The 13,315-nt window shown below is 43.8% G+C and overlaps 1 protein-coding gene across 2 annotated transcripts in view; it reads right to left on the bottom strand.

Moving 5' to 3' along the window:
- Nucleotides 1-5,829, bottom strand: part of SLC18A1 (solute carrier family 18 member A1) — a 37,349-nt gene extending 31,520 nt beyond the window's left edge. For both annotated transcript variants that reach the window (XM_061592578.1, XM_061592577.1), the window contains exon 1: nt 5,751-5,829. The gene's annotated coding sequence lies outside the window, so the exon portion shown is untranslated. The remainder of the gene's footprint in view (nt 1-5,750) is intronic.
- Nucleotides 5,830-13,315: the final 7,486 nt, after the last annotated feature.

The following is a 13,315-nucleotide window of genomic DNA, read 5'->3' on the forward strand; positions in this document are numbered from 1 at the left end:
TGCTAATCATTTATATGTGACTAGTCCTTCAAATACTTGAAGATGGAAATTATATTGCTGCTTAATCATCTTTTATCCAGGCTAAAGATATGACTCTGTTTCTGAGGGCCAACCCTTCATCATCGGATCCACTAGCTCTGAGTATTTATGGGTAACTACCAATTGTGCCAGAACATGGATGGGAATGAGCATTCAGAAGAGCATCTGAATGCATAACCCATGGAGAGTAATACAATGTTCACAGATCACATATGCATGTGATATGCAGTTGGATGTGGCTATGGGATGCTTTCCAGACCTTGCTGCTGGAAAATGTCCTCATTGCTAGATGGCATGGTTACCTCAAGCAAAAGTGATGTCCCTTCCTCTCCCAACACCAATTTAAACTGAAGGCAAAACATTAGGTGCATTTACCCCCAGGCGGTATCGTCACAGAGACAAATGCAATTGGCTATGTGCCACCATGATGTCATTGTTTTCCCTGCAGGGTTCCTGATTGGCTGTGATCTCTGGGGGAAAAGAAAGCCTACATACAAAAAGAAAAATGGTACCAGTAGCACTAGGCGGGGGAAACAAGAAAAAGGAACCATCTTTGGGGGAGAGGTTTAACTAAAAACTTTTGGAGAGTGTAGGAAGCTGCCTTATACTAAGTCAGACCCACTGGTTCATCCAGCTCACTGGAAGCGGCTCTCTAGGGTTTCAAAGAGGACGTCTCTCCCAGCCCTACCTGGAGATATCAGGGATTGAACCTGGGCCCTTTTGCATGCAAGGCAGATGCTCTACCACTGAGCTACAGCCCTTTTACAGAGTAAAATGCTGCAGAGCTACTCTGCATAGCCTCATTTCTTGTTTTCAAAGAACTAGTGGATCATCTCGGTGTGGGTGTCTGTTTTTTTTTTTTAAACTCAGATGATTCTCCTTCTTTGGCTTCCTCAATAAATATAGCAGACCCTGTAATCCAAACATCAGCTATTTTTATCCCTCATCCAATTGACTGGTGACAGATGCCCACATGTTGCTTCAAAGTGACTGCAGTCTTATGAAAAGTGTGCTGGAGAGAGACCCCCACACACACTGTTGTATTTTATATTACAAATAATAATAATGGGTAAGCGACTATTATTGTTTCTTTGTCCCGGTAGCCTTCAGTACAACCTGGGTCACTTTCAGATGGTCACAGTTTTATGGATAGGATTCAGTTGAACACTGGCAAATTCAAGCTGCGCAATTAAAGTTGGTTTGGTGCTCTTGGGCAGCAAGCCTGCTTCTACACGCACAAAGGATTTTGGGCACTGAGGACAGTGGCAGGAAAATGCCTTGGAAAGTGTGGGATAATAATTGCTTGGTGTGACATTGTATAGCTTCCCCCACAGAAGAGAATGAATGCCCCCTCTCTCCCCACCTTTTCTTTAATATTCCAACTCTGAAATTGTCCATAATTCCAATTTCTTACCTCCCAGTTATCTAAACAAGGCAAGTAAGAAAAAGAAAGGGTACACAGAGAGAAAGCTGTGATGAACCACTTACATTATCTTAAGCCGCTTATGCAGAAAACTAGTGGCTGGTTGTTTTTTTTGTAAGAAAAGAAAAGAAAAAAATGTTAAAAAGAAAAGAACGAATACTCAGTAAACAGACAATGTCATATAACTGCCACACAAACTTGTGCAAACAAATCAAGATGAATGCTCAATAAACAGGTTGTCTGGAAGCAACTCTGAAATCTATTAGCACCTAGCAGAGGCTAATCTAATTAAATCTGCACAATTCCTCCTGCACTCCATCTTAAAGACTCTAGCAAACTGCAGCCTTTGAGACTTTAACATCATGCCCTACTTTTTCCTTCCTCTATCTCATGTTTTGTTTAACATTAAACCTGAAGAAGAGCTCTGGAGAATTCAAAACCTTTGCTCCTTGTTTCTGTGACATTTTGGTGGCCCCATTAAAGGTTTTCTCCTACTGCAATTTTTGGATATATTTTTTTCTGATGGACCAGAACAGCTACCTATATAAATATATTTAATGAAAAAAGCATTCCAGTTTAAGGAAGTATGTGATTATCCATACAATTTTTAGCTTTCTGGTCATTTTATGACATTTTATGGCAATAAGTCCATTACACACACTAAATTCAGTGAGGCTTAATCACTAGTAAGCAAGCTTCAGGTTGTCATCTAAATCACATTTTTTCTCTCTTTCTAGCTATAAAAACTTGGATCTGAAACTCCATCTCCTTGCATAAATTTCCAACTTGTTGCCCACCAAAAAGAAAAGGAGAGTCCTTTCCTTACCATTGGGGAGTGCATCACAGTCCACTTCTCTCCCTGGTGCTGAAGGTGTCACAGTGCTTTGAAAGTGTCCCTTCTGGTGAATTTATTAAAGCCTTTTATCTGAAGAGGATATGAGGATCCCTTGCTCAGGCAGATGTAATTGGAAGCTCAAACATGCTCCATTCAGTCTTGCGGCTCCATTTGCGTCAGAGGCAGGGGAATGGGGTGTGGACTGGTAAGGGATGCAATTATCTGCACCTGATATCCACCATTTTTTAAAATCAGGATTTATCTCTTAGATGCATATGCTGCTGTTGTCATAACTCGAAGAAGGCAAACAATGCAGACCCCTTCTCCATACAGTGAAGGCTCTTGTACACCTTCACTGTGCTCTGATCGCTTTCCCAATAGAGGCTTCCTCCTCCAGGTCTCCCATCAGAATATTCCCAGCAACATCACTGAATTTAAAACAAGGGAGCCGAGAGAGCTTCCAGTCCATACCCTTGTTTGAGACATCATCCATCAACTCCAACCCACCCCTGACAGAGAAACCCATATATTGGAAGATGTCCTTGGGGGCCTAAAAGGAGGATCTGAAAGTGTTTAAGCCCGGCCCAACTTAAAGAAGCAAATCCAAAATATACTGGGGGGTCAAATCCCCAAATGGGATAAGCCCACATTCCAAGGCCAGCTAGTAACGCATATCTGTGTTCAGGACTGAAGAATCATTAAGATGCAGAAGCAGGTGGGGAGGTGGTGGGGAGATGGGGTGGTGGTGGTGAGTTCCTAACTGTTCAATTGTATTTATTGTTCCCTTTTTCTTTTCTGAAGGGCTAGTGTGTTTAGGCTACGTCTGCACTGTACATTTAAAACACTACTATACCACTTTAACAGTCATGGCTTCCCTCAGTGTTACTGGGCCAAGTTCAAGGTTCTGGTTTTGGCATACAGCTTGGGACCAGGATATCTGAAAGATCGTCTTACCCCTTATATACCCAGTCGATCACTGCGCTCTGCAAGTGAGGGCCTCCTGCAGATACCATCTCCTCAGGAAGTCTGTTCCACACAGCATAGGAAGTGGACCTTTAGTGTTGTGGCACCAACACTTTGGAATTCCTTCCCCTTAAATATTAGACAGGCCCCATCTCTGTTATGTTTTCAACGCCTACTGAAGACCTTCCTCTTTCAATAAGCCTTTTAAGTAGAGACCTTATCCCAGTCTGCATCTGTATTGGAATTGCTTTTTAAGATTTTTTAAAAGGTATTTTTAAAATGTTTTGTTTAAATATGTTTTAAAAGATGTTTTGTTTTACTGTGTTTTGAAGTCTTTGTTTTCAAGATGCTGTGAGTGCTTTTAGTGTTTTGCTTGCTGCCGTGGGCTCCTTCTGGGAGGAAGTGCAGGATATAAAATAAATAAATAAATAATTTTAAGTGCATTTACCTGGGAGTATCAATAAAGAACTCTGTGGTTCTTACTTTTGAGTAAGCATGAATAAGACTGGGATGAATCTGTCAATTTTGGAATGATTATAGGGATCCATGAATCTGTCAATTTCAGTTTCTCTAAGTTTCTAATTTTTCCAGTCATATGTTCAGTTTGTCGCATTTCCGCATCACTTTCCAAATGTACTTTTAAAAGTCCTCATGAAAATTTGACATCATTTTAGTCTACATTTCTCATAATATACACATTTGTGCAGTTTTTCAAAATAGCATGCATTGTTGTATATTATTTTCACAAGTGCATACATTGTTGTTGTTGTTGTTATTAATTGTTGTTGCTGTTATTGTTATTATTGTTGTTGTTATTGTTATTAAAATATATCAAATTAATTTACAAAGCAAAATACATAAACAATATCCATATACATAAACATATACATAAACACAGTATAAAAGTCAGAATTCACCAAGGGAAGCCCGTAAACCGCCCTCCCCACTCTATAAAAGTGTAAGAAAACTGAAATCATGTTGACCTTGGAGGAGGGCAAGAAGCAGGTAAAAGGGTATCGCTCCCATGGTGCGGCTTGCTGACATTTCTCTTGCCTCTCCTTCCTCCCGGAGGTGAATGGCTGGGGGGGGGGGAACCCAGACAACAGACAGCACAGCACTAGCTTAAATATTGGAGGCCTTAACACCTGGCATCCACAGCACATACCAGCCAGTTAATCAGAGTCCAGGTACGGCAGTAGGTTTTTGTAGAAACAAGCTTCTTAGCAGATTGGAGTTGAGAAGCTGAGATTATAGCACAGGACATTTAATTTGCTGGCTGAAACTTCAGGTTCAATTTCTAGCAAGTCTCAGCAGGACATGAAAAGATTTCATGCTCTTTCCTTCTCTGCTCTCCAATTAAGATTTCTAGTACTCCATAGAGCCCAAATCCTGGGTATCGCAGTGGAAGATTTCCTGGGACTCTGATGTTGACAAGAATTCTGTCAAGGAATAAGATGAAAGAAGATTCCTCCTTCCTGGTAGCATATCAAAGGACGGTTGTTTCAGGTAGCTTCACCCCACTTGACCAGCCACTTCTGCTATAGCTAACCTTCCTGGTGTTTAGTTGCTTCCAGGCTTTTGATGAGTAGCTGGATTTTGGACTCCCAAGGACTCGTCTGTTCTACATTCTCTTGCCTCTTCCTATCCAGTATTCAGGCTTGCTGTAGATGCAGGTTTCTCCACCTCAAATCAAGCCTGACAGATTTATGGCCCAGCTGCTGGCCGTTGTTAGACACACTTTCCCCATATAAATCCATTCTGTATTTTAAAAAATTTACTTATTGAAGCACTTATAATCCATCCTTTCACAAAAGTATAAGAAGTATGGTATAAAGCATATAAGATTATAATAAAATCTGTAAAATTAAAAACCATTAAATACTGGTTGGTTAACCAAAAAAATCATAGTGCAAAAGGCCTGTCTAAGCAATACAGTTTTCACCAAGATATCTAAAAGAAGGCAGGGCTGATTCCCATACATGTTGTTTGGTTGGAGTACTGGATCACAAAATTCAGAGAACTGCAAATTTTGAAGGACAGCTGCAATTTGGATGGCTTATTGTTTGGGGAAGTGCAAATATGGTAGATTCACATTAAAATGTGAGCCACACTGAATCTCCCCCATCTCAAATGCAAGTTGATGTGGTAGTGGTAATAGTGGTGATGGCTGTGTAGTGGTCATAGTGGTGGTAGGGATTCTATCATTCAATGGGATTTCTCTTTGAGGTCTATTGGGAAGTTTGGAGAAACTAGGAATTCCCATTTTGAGCTTCAGTCCTGGCTTGAGAAGGTAAAACTAGCTGAATAATATTCCATATTGCAGTCTCGCTTCCTTTCTTCTTTCCCTTCCTTCATGACTTCACCTTTTTTTGTCCTTCCTTCTCCCTCCTGAGCACACTGAGAAATGCACTGTGGGACAATCACACTACAGAAAACTTTAAATACAAAGCAGCCAGAAAACATTACTTACATGAATACAGAGATACTTACCTGCAGGCTACAAAGACCTGGCACCAAGCCTGACAGCATGAGGTCCAAGCTTGGTGGTCTTTAGCCAGCCAGAGAAGAGCTCCAGCAGTGGCTGTACATAGCAAAGTCCTTAGCCTACAATTCTGTATCGTTGCAGGAAGTGGAAGCAAGTTGTACCATTGGACGGGGTTTGCAATGCACCAGACTGATGCTTAAAGTGCCAGCGTTATGAATGGTAAAATGACTGCTGGAATTATTGTGGTAAATAGGCTTATTAACAGTGCTGATTCCGGGGGCGGGCGAGGTAAGATCCCCTTGGTGGGCTCAATCCCAGCCACAGCCCAGGGTGAAAGAGCAGGTCAATAAGTGATAATGGCTCTTTTCCTGCCCGAGTGAATACATGGGGGCAATGAGCAGCAGCTTGGGGATGTGGTTGGCTGTGGACCCTTCGAGGGCTCTGAGGCTTTGGCAGCTGCCTGAGAGTATTGATCCCTAGAACACCGGAAACGCTCTGATTCCAACTCAGGCTATCAAGTCATCTAACTCGGGGGGAGGGGGTACATTATTTTTAACGCAAGGGCTGCATTCCCTTGTGAGAAACCTTTTGGGTGTGGCATGCCAGTCGGGGGCCAGATGCAAAAAGTGGGGAGGTCGGAGGTAAAAGTGGGCAGAGCTGCCGATGTGATTCTTACCTCTGTACAATAGGCTACATTCCAGCTACACGGAAGGAGAGACTTCTCTATCCTCCATCCAGGCAAGCAAAAACACCATTGGAAAACGTAGTGTAAAGGCACATTCCAGCCAGGCAAAAGCACTTGAGGAGGGTGCAGAGCTGGGCCGATAAGATGCGTGGCCTGGGAGAAAGCCAGTGTGGCCTCAGGAGGGCGCTTAGCCTGGCTGGAGTCCCAAGGGCCTGATAGAAAGGCCTGGGGGCATCTGGCCTCTGAAACTGAGGCTCCTTGTCCCTGTTCCGGCTAGTTCTTGCTTACTACATGTACCAGCAGCAGCTCTCCAGGAGTCATGCCCAGCCCTGCCTGGAGATGCCACGCAAAGCATATTCTCCATCACTGTGCGAGTGAACAAGCTATCACTGAGCTACAAAGCCAAAGACCATCCAGAATACATGGCACAGCTTGCATCTTTGGCCCATCTGCACTATCCATTCAAAGCACTATGATGCCACTTTAAACAGCTCCAGCTTCCCCAAAGAATCCTGGAAACTGTAGTTTGTTAAGAGGACCTCTTTATTCTCAGCTGGCCTCAGACCTATAAAACATCTGTGAAAGACTCCATCTGCACTACACATTTCAAGCAGTACTAAACTACTTTAAACAGCCATGGCTTCCCCCAAAGGATCCTGGGAAATGTAGTTTGTTAAGAGTGCTGAGACTTGTTAGGAGACCCCTATTCCCCTCCCGGAGCTACAATTCCCAAGCGGTTTAACAGTCAAACCCTGTTCCAGGGAATTTGCTCCTCTCCTGGTGATGTTGGACTCCAGTTCCCATCAGCCCCAGCTAGCACAGTGCTCAGGAATGATTGGAATTACACTCCAACAATCTCTGGAGAGCCACAGGTTCCCCACCTTTGAATGAAAGTATAGGTTTGCTGTATCGAAGTGGCTTTCTTTTTCTCTTGCCACTTGCAAATTACAAAGTCCAGTTCTTAAAGGGTAGGATCCGGTTAAAGTCTCTCCATTGCCAATGAACACACCACATGAACTCTCACACCTGGGTACGCAGTGGCCAGCCCTACCATTAGGCAAAGTGAGGTGCTGCCTTAGGTGGTAGGTGCTGGAAGGCAGCAGCAGCCCCTAGCTGTTCTTCCTATGCCCCCCTGTACGGTGCCCTCTGTTGGAGTGGTGTGTGCTACACAGCCTGTCCTGAATTTAAAGCTGAATTGTCATTTAGCTCAGGGGGGATATGTCCTTGGCCAGCCCTGCATGGACTCACCCACCAGCAAGGCACCCATACGGATGCCCCACCTCTCATTTCCATGTACTCAGGGTGCTGTTCATCACAGACACTGTGGGGGGTTAAGATCAGCAGAGGATGCCCTCTTGGTAAACCCTTCATTCTGAGAAGCTTTGTGGCAACCCCTAAGCTATGGAATTCCTTCCCCACAAAGGTACATCTGGCACCTTCACTATACGGTCTTTGTATGCTGAAGAAGACACATCTCTTGACCCTGGTCACCTGAGATGTATATTTTTGGGACCCACCTTATTATTGTGTTTGTAATTTGTTTAAAACCTTTTTAAATGCTCTCTTTTAAATTATTGTGATCCCCTGTGGGACCTTATGGTGAAGGGCAGGTAATATATTAAATTAATCTTCATCACCACCCAGTTGCTGCACAATCATTGTTTTTCCACACAGAGGGTTGTATCCAGTGATGTTGTACTCAGAGTAGACCCACTGAAATTAGTGGATCTGAGTTAGTCATGTCCATTATTTTAAATGGGTCTGCTCTAAGTAGGACTAACATTGGATACAAATCAGAGTCACAGTAGCAATGAATTATGTCACATTTTCTCAGGTACACAATATTACTTGTTGAGAGTTTTGCAACTGCAATATCCCCATATAGAAAATGCAATATCCTGGAGTGTGATGAAGAAGGTGTATTGCCAAGTGCAACACATGATAAACAAATACGTATATATTCCGTAAGAAACTGAGTGTGGCAAAAGGACCCAAGTCTCTACTGTGGCTTCTGAAGCAATAAACTAATAGCAACATTTATCCTGAGGCTGGGAAAATTATCTGCAAGGATTGTAACAAGGGCAGTAACCTGTAACAGCTGTCTCCCACAGCAGCCTTTATTACTCAAATATTGGATTAGATACCAATCACAACTGGATGATAAGCCTCTGGAGAATAAACAAGGTACTATAATTGGAGCAACTTCTAAAACACTGAACTTTGAAGGCTGCAAACTATCTGCCAGCGTGTGTGTGTGCATGTATTAAGTAAAAGGAGATTGGGTCACTTGCATTATAAAGGTACACATAAACATATCCTATTGCTTGGTAGGGTACAGAAGTTGGATTGTTCCACATGAGAGTTTGCATTGTTGGGCATATTCAACCCCATTGTTTATTTATTTATTTATTTTGTTACATTTATATCCCGCCCATAGCAAATAGCTCTCAGGGCGGCAAACAGCATGGATAAAATACATACATCATATACTAAAATCACAAAAACATATATAGCCTACAAAAAACAAAACAAAATACAATCAGAAGATAAAAAGGTCAATATACAGATTAAAACTGAAAGGATCAGACAAATTAAAATGCCTGGGAGCATAAAAAGGTCTTTACCTGGTGCTGAAAAGATAATAAAGTAGGCGCCAGGCGTACCTCTTCGGGGAGGCTATTCCACAGCTCGGGGGCCACCACAGAAAAGGCCCTGGATCTAGTACTCACCCTCTGGGCTTCGCTATATGTTGGTACGCGGAGGAGGGCCTTAGATGACGAACGAAGTGAACGGGTAGGTTCATAGTGGGAGAGGCGTTCCAACAGGTATTGCAGTCCTACACCATGTAAGGCTTTATAGGACATAACCAGCACCTTGAATCTCGCCCGGAAACAAATAGGTAGCCAGTACAGGCGAGCCAGAACAGGAGTTATATGCGAAGACCGACTGGTCCTCGTCAATAGTCTGGCTGCCTCATTCTGCACTAGCTGAAGCTTCTGAACTGTCTTCAAGGGCAGCCCTATGTAGAGCGCATTACAGTAATCCAATCTTGAAGTTACCAGAGCATGGACAACTGAGGCGAAGTCGTCATCACCCAGATAGGGGCGTAGCTGGGCTACCAAACGGAGATGGTAAAACGCATTCCGTGCCGCCGAGGCCACTTGAGCCTCTAGAGACAAGGAAGGGTCGAAAAGAACCCCCAAACTACGAACCTGTTCTTTCAGAGGGAGTGTAACCCCATCCAGGACAGGATGCACATCCACCATCTGAGCGGGGAAGGCATTCACCAACAGTGTCTCGGTCTTGTCTGGATTGAGTCTCAGTTTATTAGCCCTCATCCAGTCCATTATCGCGGTTAGGCAACGGTTTAGCACATCAACAGACTCACCTGAAGAAGATGAAAAGGAGAAGTAGAGTTGCGTGTCATCAGCGTACTGATGGCAACGCACTCCAAAACTCCTGATGACCGCACCGAGAGGCTGCATGTAGATGTTGAAAAGCATGGGGGACAAAACCGACCCCTGAGGGACTCCACAATGGAGAGTCCAAAGAGTCGAGTAATGTTCCCCCAGTACTACCTTCTGGCGATGATCCGCGAAGTAGGAGCAGAACCACTGCCAAGCAGTACCCCCTACTCCCAACTCCGCAAGTCTCCCCAGAAGGATACCATGGTCGATGGTATCAAACGCCACTGAGAGATCAAGGAGAATCAACAGAGTCACACTCCCTCTGTCCCTCTCCCGACAGAGGTCATCATCCAGGGCGACCAAGGCTGTTTCAGTGCCAAAACCGGGTCTGAAACCGGATTGAAACAGATCCATATAATCGGTTTCATCCAAGAGTACCTGGAGCTGGCTAGCAACCACCCGCTCCAAAACCTTGCCCAAAAAGGGGACATTCGCCACCGGTCTATAGTTGTTCAAATTATCTGGGTCCAGGGAAGGTTTCTTTAAAAGAGGTCTCACTATTGCCTCCTTGAGGCTACTAGGGACTACTCCCTCTCTCAAGGAGGCATTAACTACTTCCCTGGCCCAGCCGGTGGTTCCAGCCCTGCTAGCTTTCACTAGCCAAGATGGGCAAGGGTCTAAAACAGAACCGAACCATTGGTTGCCCGAACCATTCCAAGCACCTTGTCCACTTCCTCGAGCTGCACCAACCGAAAGAGAACTGAATTGCTGTTTGCATCAGTAAGAGTTCTTTCTGCATGTATGAGGTGGAAATGGTTGCATCAATCTTGTGAGCAAATACTACTGTTACCGTTTCTCTAACTGCAAAATGTTACTATGCATTAAAAGCATCTGCATGGTTCAAAGGGAAACATCATTTAAAACAGATATTAAGGGTGGTATTCAATGCTAGTTCTACTCAGAGTAGACCCACTGAAATTAATAGACACGACTAACTTGTGTTCATTAATTTCAATAGCTCTGCTGTGAGTAGGACTTAGTTAACAACAACCCTAAGACAGTATGGGTGGTATTCAGTGCTAGTTCTACTCAGAGGAGACCCACTGAAGTTAATAAACATGCCCATTAATTTCAGTAGGTCTACTCTGAGTAGGACTAGCATTGAATACAATTTCTTAGGACAGGGTGGGCAAAACATCTGCTGGTAGGTCCCTGAGTGAAATGTAATTGTTCCAATTGTTGAACAATAAAATGTGTTTTCCTACCTAAATTAGGCGACCTAAAATCAAGAAAGCTAAGTGTGTGTAAAAGGATTGTAAGCTCAACTTAGTTCAGTTCTGGTAATGAAAACAAATTCCTAGGCTAAGGATGAGCCCTGCTCTTTCATTCTACCTGTGTGTCTTTTGCACCCAACTCTGATGGGTAAACCTTGGGGTTCTGCTCAAGACTTTCTGGAATCTCTTCTAGTTAATCTATGCCACATTAATAATATTCACATCATGTAGCTCAAGAGAAGCTCATGTCACACATGAAAGCAGTTGCCTAAGCAGTCAGAAACTATACTGGGTTCAGTAGCACACATCATTACCCTCTACTGTAGGGATGGGTTACTTGTGTGGCCTTCCAGATGTTGCCGGACTCCAACTCCCATCAGCCCCAGCTGCAAGGCCAGTGGTCAGGGATTATGGGAGTTGTAACCCAGCAACAGCTGGAGGGCCACAGGTCCTCCATTCCTACTTTACTGAACAGATTCAAAACCTTTCAATGACTGCAGGTTGAAACCGGAGCTGAGAAAAAAATGGCTTCTCAAAATTCTCTACCCTGCCAGTTCCCAGGCAGCAGTATGGGGCAGTGGGGAATTTCACCTAATATTTTCCAGGGAGGGCAAAGATTCTTGGGGTGATGGGAGAGGCTCAACTTTACCAAATGTGGCAGACACCACTTTTTCTCTTTCTCTTTGGGTTTTCTTCTTCCTTTATTGTTGCTGCTGCAAAGAACAAAGTAGAGTTTCAGTGTTGGCAGCCATTCATATGCTCCAACAATGCCTCATATGTGTCATTCTCGGGCATTGGAAGACATGTTCTGCAAAAATGCCCCCTTCTTTGTAAGGGCTTCCAAGAAGAAGGGGGGGGGGACAGGTTTTTTAAAACAACAACAACACATTGTTTCATTTTCTAAGAAATGTTGATTCAGCTCTAGTGGTAAATGTCGATTCCGAATAGGGTTTTCATGAGGCTGAGAGGCAGTGAGGCCCAAGGTCACCCAGTGAGCTTCATGGCTATGTGGGGATTCGAACACTGGTCTCCCAGGTCATAGTCCAACAGCTTAACCACTACACCACACTGGCTCTAGTGGCACTACTCTTTAATTCTTATCTCCTCCTGAAACTAAGCCCAAGGCTGTGAGCATATTATTCGTCTACAGCAAGAGTTTCTATGGCCACACCTGGAGGGGCAACGGGCTGATCTGCCAATCAGTTGTGAAATCTGAAGTTGAATTTTTCTTTTAAAAACACTCGAGCTGATCCCACGAGGTTTTACAGTAAAAAGGGGTAGGGTTTGACTAGTGTTGTATGCCCCCGTTTTCAGAAAAGAGAGGTGGAGATGCACTGGAACTGGCAGAACAGTAAGGGTGTCTCTACCCCAAGTATTCATGCATTTTTCTCCCCCTAAACCAGGGGTGGGGAACCTGTGGCCCTCCAGATGTTGTTGAACTCCAACTCCCATCAGCACCAGCCAGCATAGTCAATGTTATAGGATGATGGGAGTTGTAATCCAGAAAGATCTGGAGGGTGGCAGGTTTCCCGTTTGCCTAATCTAGACTGCAATCCTAAACACATTCAAATATAGCAGGTGTGAGGAACCTTCGCCCTCCAGATGGTGCTAAACCACAACTCCCATCATCCTTATGATGGTCATGCTTGCTGAGGCTGATGGGAGTTGTTGTTCAGCCCCATCTAGTTCCCTGCTTCTGACATACAGTTTCCTTTTCTCCCTTTCTCGTCTGCCCTGTATCAGATTATAGATTGAAAGCTCCATGGGGCAGGGACTCTTTTCTTGTACTCTCTAAAGCACCATGCACATTAACGGTTAAGATGGAAGAGGCAGACCTTTTGAACTTAAACAATTATAAGGAGATCATCCTGCTCTGCAGATAGGATATAACAACAAAGAAATTAAGTACAGGTTCTGAATAGCCACAGTCTGCAGACTGATATCTCATTGGGAAGCTACATATAATGGGTGATATTTAACACTAGTGCTACTCAGAGTAGACCCACTGGAGTTAATGAACATGACTAACTTAGGTCCATTAATTTCACTGGATCTACTCTGGGTTGGACTTAGCTGGATATAACCCAATATATTCAGAAGTGAGTTTACATGGATGCCCTCGCTATGTGGTGCCTTGAATTTAATATCCTATTTTCACAACCTGATCTAGGAAAGTCTGCATATTTATTTTCTTTGGAAATATT

The sequence above is a fragment of the Rhineura floridana genome, chromosome 12 (assembly GCF_030035675.1).
Source record: "Rhineura floridana isolate rRhiFlo1 chromosome 12, rRhiFlo1.hap2, whole genome shotgun sequence".
NCBI lineage: Eukaryota > Metazoa > Chordata > Lepidosauria > Squamata > Rhineuridae > Rhineura > Rhineura floridana.